This window comes from Canis lupus, chromosome 8, assembly GCF_011100685.1.
Source record: "Canis lupus familiaris isolate Mischka breed German Shepherd chromosome 8, alternate assembly UU_Cfam_GSD_1.0, whole genome shotgun sequence".
NCBI lineage: Eukaryota > Metazoa > Chordata > Mammalia > Carnivora > Canidae > Canis > Canis lupus.
Window position 1 is genome coordinate 30,555,786 of NC_049229.1, and position 12,635 is coordinate 30,568,420.

At 42.6% G+C, this 12,635-nt stretch overlaps 1 long non-coding RNA gene across 38 annotated transcripts in view; it reads right to left on the bottom strand.

The window, feature by feature from the left end:
* LOC119876491 overlaps nt 1–12,635 on the bottom strand; it is a 309,631-nt gene that overhangs the window by 241,925 nt on the left and 55,071 nt on the right. The gene's annotated exons all lie outside the window — the stretch shown is intronic.

The following is a 12,635-nucleotide window of genomic DNA, read 5'->3' on the forward strand; positions in this document are numbered from 1 at the left end:
GGAGAAATAAGGTTTGAGATATAAGGAGCCAGAACCCAGACCATGGAAAACTTTTCAGTCATCAGATGTGTAAAACTGGGTCCTTTAGATGGGGAGGAGACATGGACAGGCTCATAGGATACATTACTGCCAAGGTATGCCAGGCCTACTCTGGAAGTGTTAGAAAACTAGAAGTGATGTAGACCTACCAAGTGGAAAAAAAAAAAAAAAAAAAAAGGAAGGAGGCACTAAATGGATAGGGATGAAAAAAAGAGAAGAAAAGATGGCTTTGCTCACCTGGGAGAATTTTATGCTCTTGCTGAACTAACTGACACAATGCAGCCTTGGTATGTAAGGTTTTCTTTAATTCTTGAATAGGATTCTTGACACCAAATTATGCCCAGTGGTTGGAGTCATATATATATATATATATATATATAAGGTAATATATATATATGGTAATATGTGACCATCAGCGCCTACCTACCTTGGTCATCATTTGTATCTGTGGCTTTGACTTTTTTACACACGTCATTTGGTGCCCTGTTTCTTTGACTCTGAAACCAAAAGAAAAGTCTCTGGCCTCAATTCTGGAGTCATGTTGGCTGAATGCCACAGCTTACTTTTTTAAATGACTCTCTAAAAATGTGTCTATAATTTTACCAACCAAAAACCTACCTCTGCTTTCCCAGAGGCATGTACCTTCATATTTAGAATACATTAACACATGGTCTTCTCCACTCAGTCCTCATCCTGGAAGCCTTCTCCATCAGAAGACTGCTGGGTGCACCAAATGGCAAGACCAAGTTTTCAGGCTACTTTGGAAAGTTCAGTCCTTCTGTGCTACCATGGGCTCCCAGAGCATTACCAGCCAATAGCTGCAGGCCCCCTGTCCTCATAATGGGGGAACATTATTCATGCTATTCATGTAGCTATGATGTATATGCCTCAGACGTCTAAGGAAAGCAGATATAGCAGAAACTTGCAATGGTAATGAGTGGGAAGTACAGTCTAAGAGACTGGAGACATAAAAAGCATGAATAACCACAGTTGCCTAGATGTTGCCTAGATGGATAATGATGCTTGATGGAGTTTCTTTCTTGCATATCTTCAGTCCCATTCTGGTGGACAGCACTAGAGGAGGCAGTTCTTTACACATACATCGGTGTCATTTAGGATGAGATGCTTTAGGCAGAAAGCCTGATTCAATAGCTTCAACAAGATGGAATTAATGGTCTCACACAACAAGAAATCAGAGAGGTAGGGTGATTCTAGGACTGGTTAATTCAGCTGCTCAACAATTTTTTCTACTGCACCATCCTCAATGGGTAGTGTGATCTTCCAGGTGGACTCCCCCTCATGGTGTGAAGATACCATGTAGCTTCAGATAATACAAGCCTAAGGCATTGTCTAGAAGGTCAAACTATAGCTTCAGAATAATAGAAGCTGAAGACATTGGAATGACAAAATGGGTTGGCTTCCTCTCACTTTTGTCTTTTTCTAAAATCAGGCTTATAAATAAAAATAAGTTACATACAGTGAAATTCAACAGTTTTAAGTGTACAACCTTGTAAGTTTGACAAATGTATACGGTCATGTGACAACCAAGATGTAGAACATTTCCATCATGCCAGAAAGTTCTATCATGTCTGTTTGTAGTCAATCTCCTTCAACCTTGGCACGTGACAACTACTAATCTAATTTCTGTCCTTATAACTTGCCTTTGCAAGGATGTCATATAAATGGCATCATATATGATGGAGGGTTAGCCATTTGTGTTTGGTTTTTTTCACTAAGCATAATGCATATGAACTCCATCCATATTGTTGCATATATCAGTGATTTGTTCTGTTTTACTGCTGAGTCGTATTCCATTGTGTATATATACCATAATTTGTTTATCCATTCACCAGTTAAAGGACATTTGGGCAGTTTCCAGTTTTAACTATTATGAATAAAGCTGTTGTAAACATTCACAGACAGGTCTTTGTATAAATGTATATTTTCATTTCTCTCAACTAAATCCTTAGGAGTGGGATGGCTGAGTTGGAAGGTTAAATGGACACTGCTTTGTAAGCAAGAAAACTTTTCCTGGAAGTTCCTTATGTGTCTTATTGGTTAGAATTGAGTCACATTCCCCTGTCTAAACCAATCTCTGGCAGAAATAACAGAAAGAAACTCATCAAAATCCACCTTCATGGCTATAGGGAAAGTACAATCTTGCCTAACCATATAGTTTCTCATGGAAACAAAATCCAGGCTCTTCCACAGGAGAGAAGAAAAAAAAACAGGTTTAGGCAGGCAATCAATGGTGACCCACACAGGAACCACCCTACCTCTGGACTTCTTATATTAGATAATTAGTTCCTTATTCTGTATGCCACTTGAATCAGGTTTTCTGCTCAAAGCATCCTAAATGGCCTTCATATGACTGCCTATAGCACTTATACCATCAGAGGGGACAGTCATGACTTGTACCTCATAACCATGGGGTCCTGGCCACAGCACATTGGACTACATGCTGTCAGTGACCCATAAGGGGCTTGTTGAGGTGTTTCAGTCTCAATTTGGCTGAACTGATCACATAGTCTCTGGGAGAGTTTAAGCTCAAGACAGAGGGAAATAGGCAGTAAGTATAAGAATGGCAGCAGAATCAGGAGATCAACACAGAAAGAGCAAGAAGAAGGTATGAGGGAAGGAGAGTGAGGCATACCATGTCAGAGTGAGAAAGAAGTCTAGAGTGATGAGAATAGCAGCATTGGAGATTAGCAGGGTCATTAGTAGGACCCAGTCATCAGGTTAGGGAGCACTGGCCAGCACTTCTAAGAGAGGGTAAGAGACTCACTCTGTCACTGGTTTAGACAGGGTAATATGACTAGCTGCTGTGGCTCTAGAAAAGTCCTCTTTTTGCTGACACTGCTGAGATGATCGCCAGTCTCTTTGGTTTCCCCAAGTGTCCATATACAGAAGCTACCACCTGAGATTACTGGAGGTATGCTCACCCCAAAATCTTCTCATCACAATGTACCCAAATATGCTCCTGAAGGCCAATGTATACAATGAAAACTTGGCCACAAATATGGCAACAATCATGTCCCTCCTGAGTACCGCCAGCTCCCTGAGAGGGGCAGAGATTAGTGCATGTGACAGGACAAACCAGAAGTCCTTGAGGGCTAACTCTGAGTGGGGCACCAACTTCACACAGGTTAACTCACTGAATCCTGAAAACACTATGATGTAGGTAGTATTCTTTTTTCCATTTTTTAGATGAAGAAACCAAGGCCTACTGCTAATAGTTTGCCCTACCAGAGAATGGCAGAGCCTATGACCAGGGACCCTGATAGGGACAGAACATGGAGAAGGCAAGGGCCTCTCAGCCCCCACTGCAAGCTGAGGAGGACACCTGGCTAGACAGGGACTCCAAAAGCAGGACCGTCAGGATCCCAAACTATACTGTATGCATGCATATTTCAAATCATCCAGCCCAAGAAAAATGACTCCCTCTTCAGAGTTCTGGCCCAGGGATTGAATTGGACCTCAGGCCAAGAGGAAGCAAGCAATATAGACTTGAGGACTTGTTCCCTAAGGCCTCATGACTTAAAATGTGAACTGTGGCCCAGCAGCATGGGCATCAGCTAGATGCCTGCTTGATGCACAAGATCTCAGGCCCCACTGGAGACATAGTAAATCTACATGTGTGTTTGGCAAGACCCACAGGAGCTACATATGTACTTAAGATTCTGAGATGCTCTGTTCTAAAGAGGCCTGGAGTCTTTAAAACAAGGGACAGAGGTTGGGAAGAGAAGAGGAGCCAGACTTTCTCACATTTTACCCTAGTCCAAACCTTACTGGCCAGTATATTTTTCAGACCTTGTATTTAATGTCAGGATATATCCACCTCTGCACCGTGGGGTTGGTATCTTGAATGCCCACTTAACAACAAAAATGGGAATTATTTTTTCCTTATGAATTGCTTTCCTAAATCTCTTATATGTGTCTCATCTATTCATTCCCTGGCTCTGTGTGTTTTTGTGTGTGGAAAAAGCAGAGCTTAAATGTCAGAAGGAAGGGATCAGATTCCCTAACCTCTTGCCAACCAAGAGCACATTTACTAGTCTCTTCCCTCCATTAAATGTTAAATGATGTTTATGAAGCACCCACATGGGCCTGGAGCTTTTCTCGGTGCTTGGGGTTGCCAGGTGGCCGACATAATGGCATTACCCTTTATTTGAACTTTCTACTCTGGTGTTCTTGGAGGCTCCATAGGAACATGAACAGGCTCCTATATAAAGTAAGAACCAAGAAGGGGGATATATACAACACATGAGAAGTAGCTGCCGATTCTTAATCAGGTAAATCAGGGAGCTATGACAGGTCAGGTTCATGTCATCTCAGTTCACTCCCATCTGCCCTGACAGCTGTCTTCAACTTCTCTGGCCCTCAACCTACCCTGGCTGAACCCTGCCAGCTCCTTACTGCTCAGAGGAAAACTGGACAACCCATGAGATACTTAAAAGGGTATCAAAATAGGCCAACATTTCCTATTAAAATATCACCAATTCCACATTGGGGTTCATGATTTTACAGTGAGGAAGTATGTTGCCAACCAGAGCTGGCCTGGAAAATCTAGATCATATAGTCACTACAACCACAAACTAGATAAGTATAAAAATGGGCATTTTATTCTAACACATGAGGAAAGAGATAGGCTTCTTTAAGGATGAATTGCATCCTCTCTTAGGTGTCTAAACTTGAGATCTTTCAACATCTTGTACAGTGTATCAAATGCTATGTGAACTCAGGGTGGGTAATTATCTTCCTATCATCACCAGGAACTGAGATATATAATATATAAAATAGACTGTTACATCCTCCTGCTCTACAAGCACCATTAGTAAACTAAGCATCTACTCCAGAAAAAGCACACGGAGAGTCCTTCCCAGAAACTCATCTGCAGAGAAGGCAGGAAGGAGGAGGAGGGGAAAGCTTGCAGACCACCAGACTCTTGCCCTCCTCTCTCTTGGAATCTGTGGCTTGAGTTCAGGAAAATGCTTTCAAGCCAGTAATAATGAATCCAACACCACATGAATGAGATTTGCAGGTGTGAGTGGGAGGCTGCAGGGGCAAACCCAGACAAATGGGAACGTGGGGAAAAGAGGATTTCTGTGGCACAAGCAGAGGCAAAAGTTGCACTTGAATGAGCAAAAATAGGACTGGTGCCTCTTCCTGAGGGAGGGCGCATGGGTCACCCCCAGAGGCAATGTAGAGCTCTGAGCTGCACAACCCTGGTGCTGCTGTCAGTGAAGGATGCAACAGGATGAGAGACTGCCTCATCAGATAAGAAGAGTCAGAATTGTCTGATGACGTGAAAAGTCTGCCAAGCCCATTGGCTCTAACACCACAGCTGCCCAGGGAAGGAAGTGGTCTTGATAGGTCAACCTCCATGAAAGCAAATGAATGAGGATGCCTTGGTGGCTCAGTGGTTGAGCCTCTACCTTTGGCTCGGGGCATGATCTCAGAGTCCTAGGATAGAGTCCCATATTCGGCTCCTGGCAGGGGGACTGCTTCTCCCTCTACCTATGTCTCTGCCTCTCTCTCTTGTTTCTCGTGAATAAGATAAATAAAATCTTAAAAAAAAAAACCAACAACAACAAAAAAGCAAATGAATGGATAAGCCAAAGGCACAAATGTTTGCCGCATATCACGTAACAGGCACCTGGTAATTAGTTACTAAATGAATGGGTGAATGAGCCAATTAAAGTTTTAGAGCCAATCATGTAATCCAGGAACTGTACCCATTCATTCATTTGTTCATCCAGCACATACATTTTGAGTGCCCATTTTCTGTCTTGAACTAGGCAACAAGGCATCAGTGAATAAAACAGAAAAGGTCTGCCCTCCAGAGCTTTTAGTGAGGAGACACGGACAAATACACATATAAGCAAATAATAGTAAGATAATTTATAACCAATAGCAAGTGCCACAGAGAAACTACAATGCAGTATTAGACTAGAGCAGAAGTCGGCAAAGTTTTTCTTGAAAAGGCCAGAGAGAAAATACGAGTGACGGGAAGAAGTGAGGCTCTACATGGAAAGGGACATTTGAGCTAAGACTAAAATGAGAATAAAGAACCAGCAGGCAAAGAGAAGAGGGAAGAACATTCCAGGCACAGAGAGGAGTGGTATAAAGGCCTTAGAGAAGGGATGAATTTGACATGCTCAGGAAACACATAGATGGTCAGAGTGGCTAATGTACAGTGAACAAGAGAGAAAGTTGTAGGAGATGAGTGCTTCTTGAAGCACATGGTCTTAAATCAGCTTATAACAATAAAAAATACATATATCCACAGTGCTATACACCATAGACAATTGTTGAATGGTCGTGAGGGGAGATGGATCTAGAAACTTCTATGTTCTCACTAGGTCATGGTTTGGAGATGTAAGGATCCATATAACACTAGTTTTTGTCCTTATCAGCCAGGTATTGAAGCTTCCTGCTTGAGAGGCACACATTGTACACTTTGAGTGATAGACATGTCTCTGGACCAAACAGATTCTGACTTCACTGGCCCCGGTTTCTCTTCTGCAGATTTCTTTACTGCTCGAGATTAGTCCTTCTTAGATTTTAAACAACAGCACCTCTCTGGGAAAAAGGTGGGTGAAGCAGCTCACAAAATGAAATTGGTTTTGTTTGGTTTTGTTTTAATGCATAATGGCCACTTCAGGATTTACAATGATAGGAGTAGTATAGATCATTTGATTCCTGGATTCTAACCAACATGGGTCAGCCTAGTGCCTTTTACATGGCAATTTTGATATAATCTCATTAAAACCATATTATCAGAAATCTTCTTGAATTCTGTATTCAAAGGGAAAATGGACAACTCCATCTATCAACCATACACCAAGACAACCATGGCCACCACCAAAAACTGAGTGAAGCAGTTTCTTGGAAGCCCCTGCCACACCTTCTCCATTGCCTACTACTCAGGGATAGAGCAAAAGGGGGTGAAGGGAAGCCAGGCCAGGTGAAAGGAACTTCTCTTTGCAGCATATTGTTCAGATTCTTTGGCTTCTGGTCCCTACAGCCTCTGGACCTGAGTCAATTCCTGTTCTTGTGGAAACTACACAGGTCCATATTTTACCCTTCACATGTGGATTTTTTTACTTTGTCAAATAACATTTCTTGCACAAAATTAAGGCACAGAATAGCATCTCAACCCTTCAGATCCCCAATTGGGGGGCAAAGCAACTCAGCAGTTTTCACGTCCTGGCAGCATCAAAAGAGCATCTGCAATCAATTACCACCTTCCCCCCCTGTTCTCACCATCCTTTGCTTAAAAATGGCTAACTTATTTTTTTCTCTCATACCCTTGTAAAAACACATGCACACAGCAACACACACATGTGCTCCCAGGCTGAAATCACAAGTGCCAAAGCTCTGCCTGGAGAGAACGTTTATGACTGGGTTACACATCCCCGAAAACAGGGGTTTATAATGGAAACACTGACAGATCATTAACTATAATAGCATAAACCAAGGCACAGAATTTTCACATTGTCTCCATTTTGTTTGTGTCAGCAGGATTTCCAGACCAGAATCTGGTTGTAGCTCATGAACTATGCCCTAATATGTAAGGCAAATTTGAGGGCAAGAGGACAGCCCAGAGAAAATGGCTCAGGACATGCAGAGTCCTCAGGTGCAAGATATTCTGTGATGTTTACATTTAGTGATGATCACAGGAATCTCAGCATGGAGAAGCCACCATCTGCTCTTGAAGCTTAAATCCTTATGAACTATTCATCTCAAATGACCGATTTCTCCTTGCCCCAAGTGTAACTTTTACTGATATAAAGAAGCAACGAGGGGCCTGTGTCTCAGTAGGTGGAGCCTCAGACTCTTGGTTTCAGTTCAGGTCACGGTCTTGGGGTTGCAGGACTGAGCCCCGTCTTGAATCCCACAACCAGCCTTGCGTCCAGCTCCACACTCAACAGGGAATCTGCTTGGGATTTTCTCTCCCTCTCCCAATGCTCCTCCTCTCTCTCTCTCTCTCTTTCTCTCTCTCAAATAAATAAATCTTTTAAAAATAATAATAAAGAAGCAACTTAGAGCAACAAGCTAGCAGTTGATAGATCAAAACTATTCCCCACCAGAGCTTGGTTCTGTCTGGTTCTTGTGCTCTCCTACAAGGAGAGTAATCCACTAACTTCATCCCCAGGGCTTAGAATATTGCCGGATGTATAGTAAATGCTCAATATATATTTGGTGCTGCATGCATAGATGGGGATGGATCAGCGAGCTAATGAAGGAATCAGCAAATAAATCTCTACTGGCCTCAGGTTTCTCATTCTTGGTTTAATAAGATCAGTTATTCTCAACTCTGGTTGCACATTGGAATAACTTTGAACCTCTTTTTAGAAAGTACTAATACCTAGATCTTATCCAAGATCAAATAAGTCAGAATCTCTAGATATGGGACTTGGGCATCAATAGTTGGAAAAACTCCCCAAGTATTCTAATGTAGACTAAAGGATTCTAAAATTCCTTTCTGTGTTTAGAATTCTATAGACTTTGAGTCACCCGGGTGGCTCAGTTGGTTAAGCGACCAACTCTTGATTTAGGCTCAGGTCATGATCTTGGGGTTATGAGATCAAGCCCCATGCAGGACTCTGCTCTGGGCATGGAGCCTGCTTAAGAGCTTAAGATTCTCACTGTCTCCCTCTGCCTTGCCCACCTCCCTCTAATAAAAGAAAAAGAAAAAAAGAATTATATAGATTTTAACTAATTTGGGTCATAAAATTCAAGGCCTGGAATTTGTTTCTCCCCAGCTGAGAGAGATAAGAGGAGTAAAATGACACCAAGAAATTATATTTAGGAAATAATGATCATTCATTGGTTTCCCAGGTGCCAAGCACTATACATTGCGTATGTTACCTCAGATCCCTCTGACAGGTGATGTTATCTCATTATCCCTGTTTTTCATATGAGGAAACTGAGACTCAGAGAAGTGAGTCATGCAAGGCACAAGGAGTTACCCAGGGAAAGACAGACAGCCCAAGCTGTCACTGGGTGTTGTCAGTCAACTCCTTTTCAGAATTCAATGGCACTGAGCATCAGGCAAAGATTTTATTGTCAGGCAGAGTGGAAGAAGAGAGAAGCGAGAACTTCAGAACACACCATGTGAAACTGTGAGGTTTGGGGAGGAAGAGTTCCCTCCCAACCCTGTTCTTCTCTACCTTGAGAAAGGACAACCCAGTCTCTCCCCCAGGCCCCAGCCAGCTGTCAGAGATGAGCCCTGATAAAGGCCCCGGGCCTCCTCCTTGAATTCCTTTGTTCCAGAACCCATCCCATTAGAAAAAGGTCACACATCTTTGGCCCCTTTTAATTTCAGGGGTGGAGAGGTAAAAGCCCAGTCGGGGAAACATGTGCAATTATGAGCAATTACTTAAACGGCTTTCAGACAAGCCTTGGCCCTCCACCAGCAGGCAGAAGGGCCGGCGTCTGGGTTTTGTAGGCCAGGAGAGAGGGTAAGAAGGTGGGGGTGGAGGGGGAGGGGGAGGGGAGACAGCAAAGCCTTTTGTCACTAGGCTACAAAAAAAAAAAAAAAAACATCGGTATTTCCTGCCACTGGACTAGCTGACACTAACCAGCCCCAAGCAGGGGAACTATTCACTTAAAAGTCATCGTTTCCTTTACTTATCTGCCTCTAAAGAAACAAATCTATTAGCAGCAAGAAATCACTCCAACGGCTTTAACTAAGTGCTTCTCCAGCTGAAAATGCCAAAGCCCTGCCTTCAGCTCCCACCAGCCATCTCCTGGCCTCCGCTCCTCCCTGGGCAGCAGCCCCGAGCTGGCCCGTGTCAGGGTGTCTCTGGCCACTACAGATAACAAGGGCCATTACATTCCAAATCCTTCCCCAACCTCCTCCCCTCCCTTCCGCCAAAATCCCAAACCCAATTTCTCCCTGGCAGATCAAAGGCTGCCCAAGCTACAGGAGAGCTCACTCGATCAATAAACTCTTGACAGAGGAATAAACAGAACGATCCAATATTTTCCTTCAGGATTTATTTGGTCCGTGGAAGAGCAGTGCATTGCTATGCCTTTCCTTTTGAGAACCATGGAGATTTGGTGTGGAGTTCAAAATAGTTTGCTCTCTGAATTAAAAAACAAAAATGCCCAAGTAGCTCCAAGAACACTTTTCTAGTGTTTGTTGGTCTTAAACACACAAACTGTAAGAGGAAGCTAGCAGTACAGTTGGACGTTTTGAATCTTCCAAAAGCAACTTTCCTTCCATTCCAACCAAGTTCACGAGAGTTACTAAAGAGCTGCATACTCAGGTAGATCTAATTTTCACAACTCATTTTGCAATTTAGGACGTATAATAAAAATTTATATGCTTCCCTCACTGTTCATCCTAAAGAATTCACAAGTACTTCACAACCATCTGAAACTATGAATCCAAAAGTACAAAAAACAAACAAAAAAATTAAATCCAGGACACCATGCATTTGGGACATACCAATTGTGTTTAAACCCATGAGATTATTAATTTAAAAAAATTCCATTGCTTCCAATATTGTTTTATGACTGTTGCATTGATTCCTAAATCCATCTATGAAATTGAAGGAGAGGGATCCCTGGGTAGCACAGCGGTTTAGCGCCTGCCTTTGGCCCGGGGCGTGATCCTGGAGACTTGGGATCGGATCCCACGTCAGGCTCCCTGCATGGAGCCTGCTTCTCCCTCTGCCTGTGTCTCTGCCTCTCTCTCTCTCTCTCTGTGACTATCATGAATAAATAAATAAAATCTTAAAAAAAAAAGAAAAAAATTGAAGGAGAGAGAATATAGGAATATAGACAGCTAAATTGTTACAATAATCTACGAGACTCATTTTGGAATACAACCGTTTACATTGCCCCATTAATTTTACTTGTCTATTCATGAGAGACACAGAGAGAGAGAGGCAGAGACATAGGCAGAGAGAGAAGCAGGCTCCATGCAGGGAGCCCGATGTGGGACTCGATTCTGGGACTCCAGGATCACGTCCTGTGTCAAAGGCAGGCGCTCAACTGCTGAGCCACCCAGGCATCTCTATAAATGTTTATTTAGATCAATTTGAACTTTTCATTAGTAAGTATGGGAAATACTCAACAAAGATTGCTGGTGTGTATTAAACCACTTTGATTCAGGATCCAGATAAGAGAAAGTGAAGTGGATCAGTGATATGGGCCGGAAAATGAGGAAAAGGTGGGAAAAATGACACAATGACAGTTACAACTTAAGCCCAAAAAATAGACCATAGGGTGTGTCATCTTTACATTTACAGCCTGCAGGAAGAATAGACTCCTTGCCAAGCTGTTTTATACATTTCCTTCTAAAGCATGACTTAATATTGATAGCTACCATTTATCAAGAGCTCACATTTACCAGACATGGAGCTAAGCACTTGACAAGCTTTATATTATTTCCTTTAGTTCTCACAAGAGTCCTATGAAATAGGTACCATTTAACAGATGAGGTAAGTGGTCCTAAAGAGGTTAATTGCCTACCTCAAGGTCACATGGAAGTAACTGGAAATGTTTGGGATTTGAATGGAGGCATTTGACTTCAGAGCCAGCCCATAAACCGTCAACCTAAGTTCATAATATCAACAACTTCCCTACTAGCCCACCAAGAGGCAGCAGCCTCTCTCTTCTATAACATCTTTTTGCAGGCTTTTCCAACCAAGCTTTCATTTGACTTTAGGTGTTGTTTTATTCATGTGCATGTTTGCATTGCCTACCTGCAATGATATTACTATTGAAACAGTTTCCCCTTATTCTTGCATTACTGTTAATTAAGTCAGGAGAGAATCAGTGTTTCATGGAAGAGAACATAGGTCATAAAGTGCATTGGCAGGATCTAGAAGTAGGTCCACCAATTCCTTGTGCCTTCCTCCCAAGCCTTGTGACTTTTAAGAAATGTATCTTTTACATTAATTTCCTTAATTTTCAAGTGGAAACATGTGAAAGAAGCCCGGCATGATTTATTGACATCTGACCCTAACGGTAGTATATCCATGTTTCTCACTTTCTTCTTCCTCTCAACACAACGATTTGTATGAATCCTTTAGAAGGGCAGTCGGGAAGCCTTCTGTTCTATTAAGGTAATGTGCCATTGTCTTCTGACCCTGTGTTCAATGACTACTTTGCCCGTCCCCTCAAATAGCTCACCCTGAAAGTTCAGGGTCAAATAGCCTTTGGATGCTGGAATGGCTGGCCTGGCTGAAGGCTGATCTTGGCACCCTTGGCCCAAGATTGATTGATCAGCACCACTGGTCCACCTTGTGGGGGAAGTCTCTGAGTCAGTTTCTTGGTGTTTTGGCTCATCCCTTAGGAGTAATCTGATATCATCATGTCGGTGACCTCTTCAGTTTGCTGGTATTTCTTTTGGTTGATTGCAGTTCAGTCCCAAGTCAACCCTCTCTTCGAACCACAGTTACAAAACAAAACTATCTGGTACCTCAAATATCATTCACCTTAAGGAGAAGACCTGCTCTCCAGTGCTCAGTCACTGAAGTCATGGAGAGGATTCTTCTAGATGTAAAATCATCCCCAAATCTAGACTACCTTCTTTGACTGACCTGTTGGAGCCATCAACTGCTTTAAACAATCACATT